The sequence below is a fragment of the Mytilus galloprovincialis genome, chromosome 9, assembly GCF_965363235.1.
Source record: "Mytilus galloprovincialis chromosome 9, xbMytGall1.hap1.1, whole genome shotgun sequence".
In the NCBI taxonomy this organism is placed as follows: Eukaryota; Metazoa; Mollusca; class Bivalvia; order Mytilida; family Mytilidae; genus Mytilus; species Mytilus galloprovincialis.
The window spans coordinates 18,034,699-18,056,968 of record NC_134846.1 but is presented as its reverse complement, the minus strand read 5'-3'; the positions used below and the strand labels follow the sequence as shown (position 1 = coordinate 18,056,968).

General features: G+C 31.6%; 1 long non-coding RNA gene across 1 annotated transcript; it reads right to left on the bottom strand.

Moving 5' to 3' along the window:
• Window positions 1–9,835: 9,835 nt before the first annotated feature.
• On the bottom strand, window positions 9,836–13,561 carry LOC143046663 (uncharacterized). Its single transcript, XR_012969213.1, has 3 exons — window positions 13,465–13,561; window positions 12,510–12,588; window positions 9,836–10,299 (listed from the first exon to the last, which is right to left on the bottom strand). It is a non-coding gene; the product is annotated as an uncharacterized LOC143046663 (long non-coding RNA).
• Between the last annotated feature and the right edge of the window lie 8,709 nt (window positions 13,562–22,270).

Sequence of the window (22,270 nt, the reverse complement as noted above, 5' to 3'; positions counted from 1 at the left end):
TAGGACGGAAACGCAGGTTTGGTTTACAGGACTTTTGGATCCTGAATGCTCTTCAACTTTGTACTTGTTTGGCTTTATAAATATTTTGATACAAGCGTCACTGATTAGTTTTATGTATGCGAAACGCGCGTCTGGCGTACTAAACTATAATCCTGGTACCTTTGATAACTAATTACAACCTTACTTTATTCAAAAGGCAGTATAACTGTTCCAGACCATATGAGTATTTGGACCGTACGCGAACGGTCCCGACCGTATACGTATACTCGTACGGTCGGACCGTATGAGTATACGCGTACGGTCCAGCTGATGTTTTGGGATCATATTGGTTAAATTTAAACAAATATTTATCAAAATCATTATTTTTAGTTATACAAATTGATTTTATTACATGTATATGGATGAAATGATTAAGCGAACAATTGAAATTAAATATGTGTTTATTTTTATATCCGTGATTCCTATTTTGGTACTCAAGGTGACACTGACTTCCACAAAGAACGTCATATTTTTTTTTACAGTAACATAATTTGTACATGCACGTTGCTTTGCATTTTTTTGTAAAGTTCCTTAATATTCTAAAACGATTGTCCTCCCACTCTAAGTTTACTTCCGATAACTTCAATTTTAATTAGCATACTTGGCTTCAATATATGAATTACTGACATGCTAAATACAGGAGATTAACAGATTAAATAAACGTGATTTTTTAAAGTAGTTATAACATTATTTTGTTTTATTTCAATTACTATTGAACTTTTTACATTAATTTGAGATGTAAGCTATGTTGATCTGTTATATACATTTGTATCTGATAAACGTGACCAACTTCTTAATATAAGTCAGACCGTACGCGTACGGTCCGACCGTATGCGTATTTTGAAAATATACGCATACGGTCCAGACCGTACGCGTACGGTCCAAATACTCATACGGTCTGGAACATAACTATAATATGTATTTTTATCATAGGAATTGGAGTGAAAAGTAAACAATAGCAAATAAAGGAAAACAATTGTCATCAATAAAACAAACACACTTATTTTGTCTGTTCCTTTTTGTAAACACATTCATGTATTAAGTTTCAATAACTCAATCACGACATTAACATAGTAATACTGCTGATTATTATTATTATTATGTTTTATTAACCAACTAAGTACATTATTGCCAAAAATGACTGTTTATTAAAAATTACATATTTTCTGTAATGACCCTGTTTTTTTCTGTAATGGCCCTGTTTTTCTGTAATGGCCCTGTTTTTTCTGTAATGGCCCTGTTTTTCTGTAATGGCCCTGTTTTTTCTGTAATGGCCCTGTTTTTCTGTAATGGCCCTGTATTAATGCCCAGTTTGTCTGTATTAAGCCCTGTTTGGGTTTTTGATAAAGTTAATAAAACTAAGTTGTAAAGAGTATAATAACTTTTTGTATTTTATTTAATTTAGTAACCAGCAACCAACATTAAAGAACCATATAAAGGGATCACTGTTCATCCTTTTTTAACACATATCTCTTTCAACTTAATATCTTGGATATTTGGTATATTTAAAGCTTTATAATGGTGAAGTACAAATTATTTTGTTCAAACTAAACTGTCATTAAAAGAGTAAGACAGTACATCAAGTTAGCAGCAACACATACACTTTTGTTCAGTTGGTTAATAAATGTATTAAGAAATGGGTGTTTTTATAATGGCCCTGTTATATGTCCTCGGTCAGTAATAATGGCCTCCGATGTCTGTAATAGCCCTCGGCGTTGCCTCGGGCCATTACAGATTTCCTCGACCATTATTACAGACCCATTCATTAATACCATAGTATTGTCCTATTACCCATGATTCGTTTTCGTGTTTGATATGTCGCCAGCAGCTACAACATACCGAGTAATTGGTTGTTAGTTATATCTGACAGATTATATTAGTATTCTAAGAAGTGGCGTAAATCTTTATAACGAAATCATTTTTACTTAAAACTGGTACCAAAACTTTTATTATCATATTATTCATGTTGTCAGAACGTTTCATGTATGCTACACTTACACAGATGAGACAGCGTTCCATATTACATCTTTAACACATTGTATCGAGTAAATTATAATATGGACACCATAAATTGAGAGTCATTTGAAAGTAAAACTTTCCGTCAAAAGAGATACAATATGAGATTCTCATTGGGAGATTTCCATCTTTACAGTTTTATGTAGCAACACTCTTGCAGCGTCTGCATCATGTGAACATGATGAATATACATTTGTATCTGCCAGTTGGTGCAAAATTCAAAGGCTTGCGATTCCTACCGCGATTTCTTTGAAGAAATGTTGTTGTTCACAAGGAAACTATATAGTGAACCCAGAATTCCAAGTGCTGAAGATGAAATCATCCATATTAAAATTTCACGGATTACGTTACGACTTTGGTTGATCATTATCTCATAGCTCTACAGTTTTCACAACTTTATAGTTTATGGTTCCTTTCTCTTTAAATCAGAACACGGTTCATCTCAGCCACTTGCTTGAAATTGTCCGATATCAGTAAACATATATCAATATCTCTATGTTTTGGCGCATTAATTGGTGTGCGGTAATGGATGATATTCAGGAGTTTGTAGGAGAGTAAGAGTGTACATGTTGACGGTTAATGAGACAGTTACCGATATATGCATAACAGTCTTAAAGGCAGTTATGGGTAACTGCATGACAAAATGGTGTACCAATTATTAATGCATGCATAACACGTGAGGAGGTTGTGCATACATGCAACAGTTGATACGACAGTATTGATATGTGCAAAGAAACTGATGTTACGTTCATGGGAACATACATTGATATAACCGACGTTTGATAGAAAAAGTTACGGCTTATTACTGTGGGGAACCAATTTTCGTGGTTTTCGTGGATGACTTTATCCACGAATTTAAGTGTCCAACGAAATAAAACAGTCATTGTTCAAATCAAGACATGGGAAGATCCTAATATTAAGGTTTGACTACCTGGCGATTTGATCCAGAGAATATATAGAATATTAAAAATCTGAGACAACTGTAAGAGTAGTCACAGGGCAAACGCACTATAAACTTCAACTGCAGGCAAGATTATACCTAATTTTTAAATCTTTAAAAACCTAAACTGTGCAACTTTTGATCTTTTAATTTTCATAATAAAATAATTTTGATCCATGACAGTTTGATTTCCGGTAATGATACATTATGGTAAAGTGTTCATTTATATCCTAATAATTCTCGTACGTATGGGAAATAATAATTTCATGCTGGGCTTGCTTTTTATAAGAATTAATTTTACAATTCAAAGTAAGTTTATAGCATTTGTTTAAGTAACTGTTGTCTTTAGGTGACATGTGTATGACCTTATAAACACTTTTGATGGTCTTTAATCTGTTGATTACTCTATCTCAGATTAATTATTGTAATCACTACGATTTACAGTGGTCAACAATATAAAGGTTTATTTTGCAGTTTCCGTCAATCCAGACAATTAATATCTTCATTTCTAATGACTTCAATTTTTCAATATATTTATTTTAGAAAACAAAAATCCACGAATTTAAAAACCCACGAACATTTAAATTTTGCTTAAACCACGAAAATTGATAACCACGAATTAAAGTACTTTCACAGTATTTGACTCTTACCATGCTTAATACAGCGGTCATGAGTATATCTGTGACAGTTATTACAACCGCTGTAGTTCTGTACATGCCAGTTGATATGGTGTCATGGATAAAAGGATGACAGTTGTAACCCCAATGATTGATTCAATCGCGACAGATGATAGACACCCATACTAGTTGATACGAATGTAACTATGTATTATTGTATACATATGAAATATCACACGGTGTCCATACGTATTCGCATGGTTCTTGATATGATAGTTACACTGTATGCATGTGGAGTTTTTATTCCGCGGTGTTGACAAGAAATATCATTGATATGTTCCGAATAATGATTTGACTCCGAATATTTTGAATACTAAGGTTTGTCTACCTCAGGAATAGATTACCCTAGCTGTACGTATTAGGAATTTTGGGCATCAATTGTGTACTTTATTTGACCTTTTTAACCTTTTGATTATTACACTAGTCCTTTTTGGGTCATTTATAGCTTGCTGTTCGGTGTGAGCGAAGACTCCGTGTTGAAGACCGAACCTTGAGCTATAATGGTTTACTTTTATAAATTATGAATTGGATGGTGATTTTTTCGTTGGCACTCATACCACATCTTTCTATATCTATATACATTTTGTATGATATAACATCAATAATATTTATGTATGACACTCTGATTACGATTTTAAGTCTCTCAAGGTAATGATATGTCTAAGAGGACATTATCCTTAATCCTATGATTAATATTCACTTACATACTGAGTGATAGTGATAAGTAGGGTATCTTTGACTCCATTCATCTCTTAAAACGATAACAATCATGTCTATGGGAATTCGATTGTATTTTGTCATGGAAATGTAGTTACTTACATCAGACCAAAATAGACGTCATGATATCGCAAAGGGTGATGTGCATTGATTACGTTTAACGAGTTTAACGCCAACAAACAAACAATTCCAATGTTTGATTATGCCAATGTGCCTGCATGCACATATACTTTTTGGCCACCAATTTCTACTTCATTTGTTATTGCGTTGAGACATATTTATGTCATTTTCGTATCTAGCTGATGACAATATATGTGAGGGTTTTAGTAATCTTCTAAACCTGTTACTGAATACATATTTAAAACAGAAAAAATACGTGAAAAAACATAGTTTCAAAATATTTTGCATTCGATATGGATTTAAAAATTGAAAAAAAATACACGGAAATATATACACAATGTGATTTTTTTTTAATTTAACATCCGCTCTTAAAGTTCGTGAAGACTTGAGGCTACCGAGCAAAACAACAATTATTCAAGTACTTAAAGATAACTATTTGTAGAAAAACTTTAAATTTACAATTTAACAATCAGCACACTAAACGCACTAATTTGTATAGACTAACATTTGTACATATTTTTACTCACAAAGAATAGTAAGATTTTATAATGCTTTTATATGTCAAACATTTCTTTTTAAGTTTCCAATTTATAAAAATGGATGGCGTTTGTGTGGCTTTACGGAAGTTTATAACATAAATTTCGCAGCTACGTTTGGTCTGAATGGAAACATTTAATTCGATGCCTCGAGTAGAGATAGCTCCATGCTCTTTTCAATTCTAAGACAAAGCATTTGTGACTATACGTGACCTATTCTTTTTTTAATATCTTAAGGTACTTAATTAAAAAGAAAATTGATAGGGAATTATCCACTTAGAAAACAATAATATTCAGATTAAACCTTATAAAAAACGTCTTAAGTTTGTCTTTTCTGTTTTAAATTATAGTGTATTTTTTCTATAGGAATTTTCCTCTAAATAGTTCATAAGATATGTACTAATGAATGTAGTGGTCATCTGAATACTTTTTTTGTACTTCACATGTTAATTGTGTTTACCTCTTGCATGATCCTTCAATTGCATTGTTTTCGTTTAAACTGCATGTATACTTTAATTGTATGTGGTATTTACAAGTATTAAATCACCAAAAAGTGTGTGTTTGTTCTAAACAACAGTTTAAAATCTTCCTTGTGAATTCAGGAGCATGTGTTATTCATAATGCTTTTGTAAAAAAACACGCTATGGTTCTGTCAAAGAAACGTTTAAGGTAATAGAAGTATGGAGGAGAATTGTTCTATTTTCCCCTGTCGGTTGCATCATAATGCAATAACTTTTTTTATTCATAAATGTATTCAAGTTTTTTTTTTAATATAGAAATAAAACTGACAATGGAAATGGGGAATATGTCAAAGAGACATGTACAACAACAGCCAAAGGCCACCAATGGGTCTTCAATACAGAGAGAAAATCCCACACCTGGAGGCGTACTTCAGATGTATAGATTCCTACACTGCAACAAATGTGTTACGATATTTCTCCACTCGAGACAGTTAAATCTTATTATTTCAAGCGCAAAACTTGCCGAGCGTTTTGAATCTTTTAAATTTAACTATTGAGAGTAGAGTATTAGCGTTATAAACGAGTTATAGTATAAGAATCTGTTTCTGTAATGATTTTTGTCCTTCTTTTTAAAGTTTTTCAGAAAGTTGTGTTCTTTATATGCGACGTCATGATCGCTTTTTTCATGCAGTCAAAATATGAAATTTGAGAAGAAATCAAGAAACTTAGACGTCATAATAAAATTTCAACTAATCATTTGCCGAGAACAAATATTTCATTAGTGAGGAGAAATATTTTTCTCACACCGCTCAAGAAACGTAAAAAAGCACAAAAATTAGAGAAATACAATTGTACCATGATAAACTTACGAATTTCCCCCTATGAACAGGAACATGGGTATTCAGATTTTATAGACTTAGATTGTTAAATTACCTAAAGTTATCCAGATTTCACTGATAGTTATCAAAGTGTCATCACTTTGTAAAATATACACTGATCATAAAAATTTCTCATACGAAATTAATATTCTTTGTTTTATTCTTACTGTGCCGTTTTCTATTATAATAGAATTGTTATCTGAGGAAATGACAAATAGCTGAAAGTTGCTGTGTACATAAGTGTTTCTCGTTAAAAACATGTTATTACATGTTTACCTTTTTTACTGTGGTCATATAGAGAATCCATGAGCCACAACTTTTAATAAAAAGAAGACGTGGTATGCTTGCCAATGAGTCAACTCTCCACAAGAGACTTTTTAGTTTCCTCTTAGAATGTTATGATTTCAGGTGTGTGTTAATATAAATCAAAATGTTTTTAATTGCAATCTATGACGTTTCCATTAACCATGGCACTACAAAAGTCAAAAAGTCTGAAAAGACCAGTTTTTTGTCTGAATTTGCATGAATTTTTACTCGACATTCTTAATTTGTCTGAATAATTTTTTTTAATTCTTGACATAGTATGAATTTGTCTAATAAGGTTCTTGATTTTTCTTGACAAGTGTCTTGACAGTATGAACATTGTCTTAAAATTTCCCGACACTTCCTGTATCATCTGATAAGAGTCTAGATTAGTCACGACCAATTCTTGACTGTCTTAAATTTGTCTCGATCTGTCTTGACATATTCTTAACATTCTTAATAATGTCTGAATATGTCTTGACACATTCTTGACATTCTAAATAATGTCTGAATATGTCTCGACACATTATTGACTGTCTTAAATATGTCTTGACACTATCTCAACAGTATAAATTTCGACTGAAATGTGTACAGATTTATTCTGCACTGTTTATGACATTCTATTGCTGTTATATACTCCTTTTTATTATGACTAAACTAAACTTTGAAGAATCAAGGATAAATTTGGTATAGTAAGATACAGGTAAATCAGTTATTTCTATTTGACAGTTGCGTGTTCTCTGGGGTGTGGAATACTTTATTTTATGGGGAACGTCCTGTCCATGTGTAATACTTAATATATATTCCAACAGATGACATTACACAAATTTTTCTTCTGTTAAATGAATGATTTATATATCATCATAATTTGCTATTTATATAAACCACATTTTTGTACAATTATTATTTACCATATTAATATTGAATATTATGAATGTAGAATGAAATATGTCTGCAGTGTGATTGGTTTTAATCATTTAATTTATATTAAGATTAAGGAATCAAAATTTGTAACTTTTTTAAAACCCATATTTAAATTGTTTTTATCAACACACCCACATTTAAATTATTCTATACATTAGATTTCATAGCCATATTTGCATTTGTAAAAATATTCGATACCCAAATTTTCAATTATTTTACATGCCCACTTTTCATTTCTGTTGTAAGAAGTGTAACTTGAAACAACAGTATATTATATCAAGAGAAATAAAGATTAAAGTTATATATCATGAATATTGGTGATGATTTGTAAAACTCAGAACTGTCAAGTAAATTTGAGACACAATTTAAAATGTTCAGAATATGTCAAGCCGTACTGAGAAAAAATAAGAATGTCGAGAATATGTCGAGAAATTTCAAGACAGTATTCAAATGTCAAGAATTTGTCAAGAAATTTTAAGACAATATTCAGAATGTCGAAAATATATCGAGTAAATTTCATACAAATTTAATATAAATGAGAATTTGTCAAGAAAAACTTAGGCACAAGTCATACTTTTGGAGAATGTCGAGTAAAAGTTCATGCAAATCAAGACAAAAACTGGTCTTTTCAGACTTTCAGACTTTTGTAGTGTGGGAAACCATATATAATTTTTAAATCTAGACAATGCAAGTCCTCAAAATTCGATACGAAACAAAACTATCACACAAATTAAAGATAAGACAATAACAATCAAAACTAAGGAGTAAACAAAGACTCATAAAACCAAAGGACATTTCCATCAACAGTTATAAATATCAATTAAGAAACAACACGAACTCCACTAAAAACCGGCAGTGAAATCAGGTGCTCCGGAAGGGTAAGCATTTCCTGCACCGTATACGGCACCCGTCGTGTTATTTCTTTGTTCAGTTCGGTAATGATGGAAGGTAATTATGACTGAGGAAGAATATCAGATATGATTTCCGACACACTTTTGTCATAATGGCCAATCAGCTTATGATGGCGACCGTAAAATTTCTTGAGTGATGATCTTAATTTGATTGATTCATAGCCCCGTCTTAGCAACTTTTGAGAAATGAGTATTCCTCGTTAAAAGAAATCAACGTACTTTGAACAAACTCTAGAGTAACGTATCAATTGAGACACATATACTCCATATGCTAGTGCCGCTGGGATGTTGCTACACAGAAATGGAAAGTTGACTATAGGAAAATTAAAATCATCGCGTTTGTCATAAATTTTGGTATTTAATCTACCATCAGTAGTCATTTCGAGAAAAAGGTCTAAATATGAAGCAGATTTATCTGTGTTGGTAGTATCTTTAATTCCAAGTTAACTTGGATATAAATGACACATATTACCGATGTTTTTTCATTTTGTTTTCGGTTTTTGTTTTGGCGTTGTAAGTTTATTCTCGACTTATAATTTTGACTGTCCCTTTAGTATCTTTCGCTTTATATAATATATAATGTAACCCAATTCAAATGTTTTAATTCAAAATATATAAATAATGTACAAAAGAAAAATAGTTATCACATTTGTGTTTCGCCCCATATCTCTGAAATGTGGTTTTCATACCTGTGTCGTACTACAGTCCATTTAAAAAAGAATTAATCAGATGCTGCATTGATGAGAAAATCATTTATATTTGAAAACATAAAAGTGTCAAACTATAACTATTTTTTTTAATCACATACACAAGTAGTAATTGGCATGGAATATGACCAGTAGATAAAACTGAAAACTGAAATGGGAAAGGTATCAGAGAGGCAACAACTTGACCAAAGGGCAGAAAACAGCCGAAGGCCACCAAAAGTAGACCGTTACTTTTCTATCCCAAATTCATGTATTTGGTTTTGATGTTATATTTGTTATTCTCATCGGATTTTGTCTAAGCTTAGTCCGTTTCTGTGTTACATTTTAATGTTGTGTCGTTGTTCTCTTCTTATATTTAATGCGTTTCCCCCAGTTTTAGATTGTTACCTCGATTTTGTTTTTTTTTGTCCATAGATTTACGAGTTTTGAACAGCGGTATACTACTGTTGCCTTTATTTATAGGCAATATTTGCATTGTATGACCAAGGTTATGTTACCTCAATCTTGTCTTTTATCCTCGTATTGGACATCATCATATCAAATTGCTACTAGTAAACAGTAAATGAAAACTAAATATTTTAGATAATGAATGAAGTAAGTGAAATCAAACTAATGGTTTTAATCTGGTGACATGGACATGATGGACATCATGCCGTCTTTAAAATATCGACATCACTTTTTAAGAGATATTTTCCTATTGTTGATTGTATTGAAACAAACAAAAATAAAGAAAACTAATTGAAAATGTTTCATTCTAATTTCAGACTTGTCTTAACATGTTTAATTTTTACATTATAATCTGTATATTGAAAAAATATCAAGTTTGAGTTACATATGCCTCTGTATTGCCTTTTCTTTTTTATAAGGTATTATTTCTATTTTCTCGTTGTCAACGTAGTTCAATATAATCTGGAACATTTGGTTGAAGGGTAGAATAATCATTTGTCTCTCCAACAAGGTCCAGATTTAACCTATGATAGTCTGTATTGACATTTTCTTGCACATTTTCATATTCATCATCAGAGTTGCCCATCGCTGCAGGTTCCGTGACTACAACTTTAATTCTGTGTCTACAATTTAATTTGGTTAAAGTGACTTTAAACTTTTTATTTGATTTATAGATTCATAAAAATACAAAAGTAAAAAAACCATTTCAAACGTTCGCTTCCAATATATTAAACAGATGTTCTATATTTGCAATTGCTTATTATACATGTCATATTGTTTCAAATAATGCATAAATAAGTATCGCTTCACAAAAAAGGTGGAACAAATAATGCAAAAATCAAATGCATCCACTGCACATGTTAAATGATGTGTTATACAGTATCACTAATGTATCATGAGTGAGTGGTCGAAATTCATGACGGCATACCTTATAGAGTCGTTCTGCAGGGAATAAAACAAATGACTGATCATAGAACTACGAATATTCCAGCAGCGCTTGCATACGAAGTATTCATCTCTGAGTTGATACGATATTCCATTGCTTGTATTTCCTATCATGAATTTCTTTTGATTCTCCCTTTTCTCTCATTTAAGCTTTTGAACCAAGACTTCCAAGTGGTTAAGTAGAAATCATGCGATCATAATTTTTTTCTGACGCCATCACGAGTTGGTTGAGTATTATGATAGTTATCAAAAGTACCAGGACTATAATTTAGTACGCCAGACGCGCGTTTCGTCTACATAAGACTCATCAGTGACGCTCATATCAAAATAGTTATAAAGCCAAACAAGTACAAAGTTGAAGAGCATTGAGGATCCAAAATTCCCAAAAGTTGTGCCAAATACGGCTAAGGTAATCTATTCCTGGGACAAGAAAATCCTTAGTTTTTCGAAAAATTCAAAGTTTTGTAAGCATGAAATTTATGAAAATGACCACATAGTTGATATTCATGTCAACACCGACGTGCTGAATACAGAGCTGGTGATACCCTCGGGGACGAAACGTCCACCAGCAGTGGCATCGAATGAATGAAATATCCGTTTTACAGATGACGACAGATATGTTTCAATCATGTTCCCTTTTCTCGAAAAAAAAACATATACCTAATTAGACTTATCACCGAGATTGTATACGTATTACATTAGCGACACCACGGGCTCAACGGTTGGAACAGGGTCTGCTTACCAGCCCCTATATAGCTAGCAATTGAGATAACCCGAGTTTTCATGGGGTTTGATCTTTAGTTTTGTGTCCTGTTGATCGTTTTTCCTGTCAGCCATGTCGTTGTCAGTTTTGTGTGGTTTAATTTATTTGAATGTTCCGTATGAATCTATTTTATTTAAAAAGTTTATATTGATCAATGTATATATTGCTCTATGCTGTTTATAACTGGTTAATCCAGTTTCAGATTTTGAAAATATGTACATTCAAACTGTATTAAAATCTAATTTGAAATTAAAAATTATACTTTGAACAGATTAAGGGTTCACGCAGATCAAATTAATGTATTCAACTGCATTTCAATATTTTAACAAGTTAAATATGAAGATCAAATAAGTGCACTTTTCTTTGTAGCAAAATAAGTTACATGAACAGCATAATGTATATGTGTATGTTATTACACACTCCGCATGTGGAGTAGGATCTGCTGACCCTTCCGGAGCACCTGAGATCACCCCTAGTTTTTTGGTGGGGTTCGTGTTGTTTATTCTTTAGTTTTCTATGTTGTGTCGTGTGTGCTGTTGTTTGTTTGTCTTTTTCATTTTTAGCCATGGCGTTGTGAGTTTGTTTTAGATTGATGAGTGTGACTGTCCATTTGGTATCTTTCGTCCCTCTTTTATTGTAAATGTATATTCAAAATACATGCGACAATCGAATCAGTCATACTTGCAAGTGATGAGTTCGTCATAAATTGTTTTTTTAATCTTATTTTAACAAAATTAAACCAAGCTATTAGCTTCTACCGGCAAAATAATTATTTCATTATACCACTTTCATAAATGATTAAAAAACAAATCATATTTCATTTGTTTTTCATATCTCGTACATTTTTTAGTTAATGCCCTTTATCTTGTTAAATTGAATTATATTGCCACATTGTAAAAAGAAGAAAACTCAACACATTTCATGTAAAGTGCACATCTTTTTATATTTTAAACGAAAAAGACATTGAAATATCTAACCAGTGTAAGTTTTTTTAATCTATATTTATCATCGACTTTTTTAAATCTAAGTAAGATGCATAACCAAAATAAACCATTGACAGACACTACAAATTACAAAACAGCCAACGTATTTTAAAAACATTGAAAGCAACAACGGTGTTCTTACCTTCTGATACACAAAGCTAGAACCACCACTGCTATAGGCAATATTGTCAGTGCCACTGCTGTTCCAGCATACATACTAACTGAATGAGATATAAAGTATTATTTATGTCGTTGATTTATCATATACATTGAATATCTATATATGTAGGTATTTTTTGATTGGGTTAAGCCTTCCAATTGATATTTTATCGTGTGTTTTTTCTATGTTGTGATGTTATACTATTGTTTCAGAAAAAGGGATCAGGTTTTGGTACCTTTAAACGTTTAATCCCGCTGCAAATGTTTGCACCTGTCCTAAGTTGTCGTTTAGTTATGTAATTTATACGTGTTTCTCGTTTCTCGTTTTTTATATAGATAAGACCGTTGCTTTTCCCGTTTGAATTGTTTTACACTAGTAACTTTGGGGCCCTTTATAGCTTGTTGTTCGGTGTGAGCCAAGGCTCCGTGTTGAAGGCCGTACATTTACCTACAATGGTTTACTTTTTTAGATTGTTATATGGATGGAGAGTTGTCTCATTGGAACTCACAACACATCTTTCTATATCTATTTAACAACAAAATACAGTGCGGTTTTCTTTCAAATTTTTGATTTGATCAATATGATACAAATATATTGAATCGACACAACTATCAGAATGTATGTGTATTCAATGCGTTACGTCTTAGATGGTTTGTTTATATAGTGTGCAGTTTCGAAACAAAAACACTGAACGTCAAGCAACCAAAAATGAATCACTCAATCAATCAAAACCGAAAATTTTCGAATTAAAATAGAAAAAAGACGAATATGGGAAATTTAATTCAAAGAAGTTGCCAAAACGTGTAAATGAGATGTCATCAGTTCAAAATACATCATTTACTTACATACTGTTAAAAATATAAACGTATGGATCCGATTGTACTCGTCTCTTATAATCATAATAAGAAAATAGATCTGTTTATATATTGATGCATACCTTTTGAATCCTCTGTTGTTTGCTCCGTGTTTTTTGAGACATTATCTGTACCTACAAATAAAGATTTATATCATGAAATATTTTTACCAAAGATGTGATAATTATAAAATGAATCAGTAAAATGGAAGTTGTACTCGGCTCTTATAATCATATTAAAAAAATCATTTTTTTTCTTGAACATGTTGAAATTTCGATGTTGTGGACGTGTGCAATGCAATTGGTGATGCTCTGAAAACCTTCAACCACATTACGCATGTTATACATTGATATACATGCATCACCTGTCATGCGAATCCATACGCGGTCAAAATCATTTACTTGTTTTTCTCTAATTTTTTTTTTCATATTTTTTTATCGGTGTCAGAGAAATAGTTTTCCTCACCAGTGAAAAACCTGTTCTCAGCAAATGATTGGTCGAAATTTAATTGTGACGTTTAATGTTCTTGTTTTCTTCTGAATTTTCCTATTGTGACGTCATAAAAAAGGCGAAAATGTCTGATGACGTGACATAAAAAATACACAACTTTCTTCAAATCTCTGAAAACGAAGGATAAAAAACATTAGAGAAACAGATTCTACCACTTTAACTCGTGCATTACGATATTTCTTCACTCTGAACAGTTAAATTTTAAACACATATTGAGCACGGCAAGCCTCGTGCTTTATATATCAATAATTTAATTATCGAGTGGAAAAATATCGTAACACACTTGTTGCAGTTTTGGAATCTATATTTCTCTCATAAATACAGTTTTGGTTTGATATTTGTCTGTACCTTACAAGATATCAGAAATTATTTTTATTGCTAATTTTATTTAAGAGCTCGTGCTGTTCTTATTTATCATATGACTAAATCTCCTCATAAAGAGCGTCGTTATGCAATGTATCGTTCATATGGGTCATCTTCCGCAGTGATTTTCAATTTTGTTAAAGGGTCAAGCTATTTCTCACTGATTTTTTCTATTGTAACCTTTTTTTGGACATATTTCTGCTAAATATGTGTCCTTCGTTTCGAAGACAACATATAGTTTTGTTTTATAAAGACAGTTTTTGCAGCTTTTTGAATAGACTACTAGCTGTGCGACGCAAAGCTTTGTAGTTTCATTTATCAATGTCATCTAAGTGAAGGAAAAAAAAGTAAAAATAGAACAACTCATAAAAACATATATTTAAGGTAGCACAATACAAAGATTTTAAGCCTCCAATTCCCCAGTTTAAAAATGCTGTAACTTTCGTTGTAATGCTTGAAAATTTATAATAGTGGTATCTATGGATAGCTTACAGACTACTCTTTCAAATTAATGCAATGTTAGTATTATACAACAATTATGTAATCAATTATAATTATAACTGTGTCTACAAAATTTTACAACAAATTTCTCCTTTCAATTGAAATTAGCTTCTTCATGGATCCTCCTAGAGGGTTGATTTTAATATATGTTGTTCCTTGAGTCATTATCTACAAAAGGGTGTCTCAGATTTTGGATATAATGTATAGATCAAATTTTACACCTAATCATACATTATCTACTTTTATGTGGTAAGGATGTTTACACTTATTACAAATTTATGAGAGTATGGAATACGATAGCGATAATTTGAGACACCCTTTTGAAGCTCCTGCTGTACTGATTAAGATAACGTTCAAATTTCTTGTGTAGCTATAGAGATGAAAGAGCTAAATTCGTTCAAGTGAACTGACCAAGATTTTGCCACTTATTGCATAATAATTGATTACATAATGATTGCATAACAAAAATATTGCATTCATTTAAAAGATTATTCTTTTATCTATCTACATATACCTCTTTTATTAATTTATATGCAATTTTAAGAAAGTTACAGCATTTTAAAGGTTGGGAATTGGAAGTAAAAAAATCTTTGTATTGTGCTACCTTAACACATTCATAATTCAAACTATGGAGACTCGGGCTTCTAAGTTTTACTGTGCATCTTGCTGATTGTTTCAGTTTAAGTTCAGTTAAAGATCTAACAAAACATACTTGATGTCTGTTGTGCATGTCCAAGGGAAAACATATATCATTTATTAGTCTTGTATATTTCTCACTTTTGTTTTTATGTGTCTTTTTGAGAATTCCTTATTGTTTAAATGTAAGCTGAAGCCCTCCCCAGTTACAAGAAATCAAAATTCAACATCCCCCGAATTGATGAAGAGTATACATTTATGTACAAAAATGAAAGAAAAATAAATATGTAACACATAAACAAACGATATCCACTGAATTACAGGCTCCTGACTTAGGGCAGGCACATTCATACATAATGTGTCGGAGTTAAACATTAGCGGGATCCAAACCCCTCCTAACCTGGGACAGTGGTATAACAGTACAACATAAGAACGAACTATAAAAATCAGTTAAACAGGCTTAACTCATCAGATAAACAAAAATACAAGTGGACGTGGCCGGGAACTTGTATATCACAACAACAAAGAGACAATAGGTACAGATCTGAGAGTACTCGCAGTTAACTGACAGCTAGTTCATAGCCACTAACAACTATAAAAAAAACCATGCATCTTAGACTAAATTAGCAATCCGTACACCATGTACACCTCCAGCATCCAATAGGTTTATCGACAGATTGTATGGCCATGAATTTATATATGTATATACCATACAAGGAATATTTCATTGGTTATTAATTTATCGATAACAAAAACAATAAACTCTGTTTAACTTTCTCGAAGCATTGTCGGTTTATTTTCCGAGATTGCACGTACCTTATTTATTTTCCACTTCTTCTTTACAATGTTTTATTTTTATTTTCATCTAAATCATTAGTAATACCCGGTTTTATTTTTTTAATCATAACGAAGATATATTATATATAATATGAGTAACAAACCAGACACATCTTTTTGACAAAGAGAATAGTATTCATTGTCACAATTTTGAGCTGTTAGAATGTACTCAGAATTTTTAGCTAGCCTCATTGCTAAACAACTGTATCCCTGGTTCCTTTCCATGTCACACACAATACCTAAATGGAAACACAATATGTTTGAAAACACATGCATGTAAGCACTAATTCATTGGTTAAGGAATGAACAAACAATCCGGTAGCAGGAGTTATATGGAATTAATGCAGTTAAAAATCATGATAAAATCAAGTATATGCTTTAATGGAAAAAAAAAAGAAAACAAATGTATGTCTATACACATAATACTGTCGTTATATGCAAGAAACCGTATTTGTGGTTACTTCTCAATTTGATAGACTATCCCTAATGGAATTATTCATTTTGTTATTATGCACATTCACGAAACTACAATCTGTCTGTCATATTTGTTTGTTCGCAAATTATTTTTGTTACACGTTACGACGTTATTTTTTTTTCAATTTAATTATTTATATCGTCGAGGCTTTTCTAGCCGAATATATGGTATGTTTTTCTCCTCAATGTTGGAGGTTCATATGGTGGTTTTTAACTGCTCAAATCCAATGTATACGAAATTGAATGGACAATTGTCTCATTTGCAATTATTATGTTATAACACATTTCTTTATTTTTTATGTATATGAACTGAGGTAAGTTATAAGAGGCGATTTTTAAGATAGAATAGTTAGCCATGTTACGTCTTCCAATCCGTCATGATATACATATGTTATAATATAGTTCTGTTTTGACACTTCGCTTGATGTCTTTGTGTCTGTTTTTAGAATGTCCAACATTGGTCTATACATTTTAGGTTTATGCATATTAGATAAGGTTACATGATTGACTGTCAGCCAACTATCAGCATAGCTGGCAATCAGAATTAAAGCGCAAAATAACTCAAAATCAAATTTGAACGACTTCGTATAATCTTTATTGAAAAATATAATGATTGTAATTTTTTTGAATGCTAACAAGAATATAAGCATTTGTATTGTCGATAACGAGTTAAAACATGTTTAATCTTTTGAAAAGAAAAACATCAAAGATACTAGTATTCAAATGAAGCTTGGGCATTTACAAATGATAATGAGAATCTGCCAACTACAGTTTATGGTTGCTTCAACATGTTCAAATCGAGCTATTATTTACACCAAGTGTAAATAAGCACGCACCTCAGGCTGTCAATAACAGTTAAGCATATTTAATTTCTTTCAAATTTTGTATGGAACGCATGCTTGTCTAATCTTTTTAATTTTACAATTCAATAGCTATATATAGGCGCATATGCTTTCCGTCGTCAAAAATATTAATATGAAAATATATCATACTTGTATTCCAAATAATTCTCTCTTTAATAAACGTATTGTGCCACAGTTTATCAGCTTTAAAATCTACGTTATTATCACAATTGTTGTTCAAAAGTTTAATATATCTTCCAGATTGATTACACGCTTTTCTTGCATCATACCAATTCAAAATGAGGTCGTAACATTTGACCTTAATATCCCTGTTTCCATCTGCAAGTTAAACAAATAAAAATTAGTTATATAATGAAAATATATGATCATCAATGAGCGACTATCAATCGAAACTATTTCGTTTTAAACGACCGTATATTTAACATGTTTAAAGCTGCAGGTTTTAATTAACTTTAAGTCCTTTTTGGTTTTATGAGCTTGAAATGCTTGTATAAGGTTTTCGATTTAAAAGAATATTGTCCAGGGGTATCACTGAAGAAATAATAATTGTCGAAATGCCTATCGAGTGCAGTCAAATTATGACATTAAACGTGCTTGCTACCAGAGAGTCGCTACTACTGATTCAGACTGTTTGTCCCCGAGAGAACCACACGCTCAGTCGCCAGACCTTTGGTACTGGCACATAAATATGTTTTATTTTTAAATTGATATTTGGTTCACGGTTGAAGCAATTCTAAATTAAAAAATATACCCCTCATGCGGTACTCTTATTTGGCCATCTTATCGGTTCTTTTACAGTTATGGCATACTATTGAACTTGATTTACCATTGACGATTTAATGTACAGCAGTGATTGTTTTCTATTAAATCGTAATGCCGATTCAGTGCACAGCAGTGATATGTCGAACGCAACCTAATAACGTCCACACTTAAAGAAAATTCGACCACACAAATGAAAACAAAACACTATATACTTAATATTTCATACTGAAGAATCCCAATAAATCAGCCAAAATTTTCCTTTTGTCCTTTATTAAACAAATTTTTCAAATGGAACATGTCAACATTCGTTTCCGAGTGGTAAAGTGAAGAAATTATAATTTTATTTAAAATGATGATAATATTATGAGGTGTCGAGCTTGTTAGTTACACCTGCGAAATACATTTAATTTATAGATTAGCTAAAGTCAACGCAGTGACTAGAAGAGTCTTTAGAATTATATATTAAATGGCATAAGAAGTTATTTCATTTACGGACGATGTGACTTTCGTTTTAAGAGACAACCCAGACGATACCAAGTTTTAATGATAAATGCCATAACATGTATTATAATAATGACTTGTTTACCCTGATTTAAATACAAACTGCAGTTTATTTTAATCATTTTTTTATAGTAATTGTCTGATGTTATCACAATGTACCAAATGGGGTTTCACTATACAAAAGCTACAAAACAACTTGACGTACGGCTCGGTCATTATCAATATCTTAGTCAATACCACTGTCATGTTGGCAGTCCATATGTAGAGATTGATACATGGCCCTTTCCATATCGGCCCGGGTATCATCCCGAAACCCCCATATCAGCCCGAGACGTAGTCGAGTTGCTGATATGGGTCGAGGGATGATACCCGGGCCGATATGGAAAAGGCCATGTATTTATCGTTTATCATATATTTCCGACAATTGTATGGCAAATTAACAAATAAAATAACAAAAACAGTCAAAAACTTTATATAAAAGTTAAAATTATGAATCCAACAAATACACTATAATTGCCCAACAATAACATCACTACCTTCATATTTATATACGTTACGTTTTCCTATAGAGGCATTTTGATATATTAAAAACTTGGAAGACTTTTATGATCATTATTACTCCATGTGTGTTGTACTATAAAATGATTCATAATTTCCAATGGCATTTGTTAGTAAGTACTAAACTATCCCCACAAAAGTTCCCGTAAATTTTGACGTCGTCATAAAAAAAATCTGACGTCACAATGGAAAAGTAAACAACCGATACCGGAAATACCGGAAGTAACTTGCACGAGAGGCACTATTATGGGTTTTGTGCACGAGATGCCCCTGATATGGGTTATCAGCCCGGGTGGGAAATTTTGGCATGTGAACTCCCGCTCATTACACATATGCAAAAGCTATCATATCAATGCTAAATATATGATAAAAATGATAATGACCAGTTTTGTTTTAGCTATTACAGAAATATGTATGTACAAAATGTATACACAGCATTTGCATTATGTTATAATTATCTAAATTGTGCCTTTAAACTACTAATGTTAACTATGGAAAGGCAATACGAAACCGTATAGGAAGATGTTCAATTACATGTATCACATTCTTTATTCAGGAGAGCAATTAGAAAAATTCAGTATGAATATAAATATACCTGATTCTACGACTTGTTCGCACTTAAACTTTAATGTGTCTTTGCAATTAGTACTTTTGACCTGTGTACCGCTGTCAGGCGTATAGTAACAATTTCTATCGATTTCTGCACCTGAAATTATTTGTTGTAAGTCATAATTTGTTGCAACAACTACCAAAAAGTGTTCTTCTTACGATTTTACTTATTGTGGAAAAATAAGTTTAAAATTTAAGACATTTTATTAATACAGATATTAAAATTATTACATTTTTTTATTACATTTTAGGTTGCTTCTTTTCTGTTATTTTTCTAACATTCATTTGCGTAACAATTGCAGGACCCTCAGACACCTGTATACAAAGCATTTGTGTTGAGCATTACTGCTTAATCATTGAAAGTGCAATCACTAACAGCACTCTCAAAGATACACAATTTATAAACAATACAACTATACAATACAATTTGCTTTATTTTAAAAACAATGTACCAGTAGTATTATATAAATAACACATAGTTGGGAGGGTGATGGAGCAGATTGTTACCCCGAGAAAACATTGTCAACCGCGGCGAAGCCAAGGTTGACAACGCTTTTTCGAGGGGTACCTTTTTGCTCTATCATCCTCTCAGCTATGTGTTATTTAATTTATTATACTGAATGTCCTTTCATTTTTATCTTTTACATATTGATTTTATTGTAAAAGTATTTGTATGACGTCAAGTACATAACAACGTTCCGGGTATTAGAAAAGACAAAAAAGTTAAGCAAGATGTTTTATTTTTTTATTTTGACAGTCAAATAATGAAATATGAGCCAAAACGTAGAACTTAAGCATTGTATTTAATTACTTGATGTAAATTCAAATCATAGTCCTCTAAATTATTGATTTTTGACTGGTCTGGGCGAGGGGGTAACATTAAATAAAATTGTCACCCGCTCAACCATGTGATTGAGTAAATTAACACCCTCGTATGAGTCAATCAAAGTATGGTATTTTAACGTGAAGTATAATTAATAATAATTGATATATACACACTTTGAATTCATTTTTATATTTAACAATGTCTGCTGAAAACACATTTATTGATGTACTTAGGTGAAATTAAATAAATCATGAATTGAAAATTGATACTTTAAGCTGGAAGAGTATTAGTTAAGATCAAAATAACCTAAAATATGGATAGGTCATGGGGCTCCTTTTCGAGATATTTTATTTTTTAAATATGGCGGGGAAAAGATTGACACGGACTTTTACCTTATATTTGTATTGGTATAATTTGGGTCTCAAAACAAACGAAAGAAAATCAAAAATCTGCCTAAATTTTGTTAAATGACCTGTTATTAGCTATTAAGTCTTATATGAAATGATAAATTGGTTTTATGGGGCAAAATATTTTACCTTGTACCGTAAATTAAACACCAAAGAGTTCAAACATCTGACGCAAATTCTGAAACCTCACCTAAGTACATCCTTAAGAATGTATTTTACTATCAATATGTTATCATTTCACTGCTTATGAATACTTGACAAACACAAATGAATAATTTGCTAATAATTTGCTTTAAATATAACAAAATATGACCATCGATTTTTTAAGATGTTGAAACTTGGTATTCATAGGATGTTTTCAAAAGTAGGATTGCACATATATTGCCGATTACAACTTATACAATCAAGGCGTTTTTTTTTATAAATGGTGCTATCTTTGCTATTCATACCTTAATCGTGAAACCAAGCATGATGAGTAAATTGACACGATCTTTTATTTTATTTTTTTGTGTTTCTAACGTCACTGATGAGTCTTTTGTAGACGAAACGCACGTCTGGCGTAAATACAAAATTTATATGATGAGTTTATTGATAGACTCAATTTAAAACAGGACAGAAACTGAGAGGTAACCATTAATCGTAAAATAAAGAAAAGTCAATTGTCATACGACAAACAACAGCTCCACACAACAAACTCACGAATCGGGGAAGACGAATATCCATAAAATACTTTATAGATGACACGCTCGACTCAATCATAATTAATTCGGTAAATACAAACTTTGAAGACACGTCAACAACCTTACAATTAATACCCTTAATTCTTCAGCATTTAATTATTTTGGCAGCAACCCATCTTTCGAGAACATCATGAAATAAAATGGCATAAATTGAATTTTGTATTTGATATATATAGTGCCCCAAAAAGTAACAATCAACATGCAGTCTATCTAGGAGTACCACAGTACGAAAATAAATTGATGCATTTACTAAATATTATTATACAAATGCCAAAGAATGCAGCTTAAACACTGACAAATGT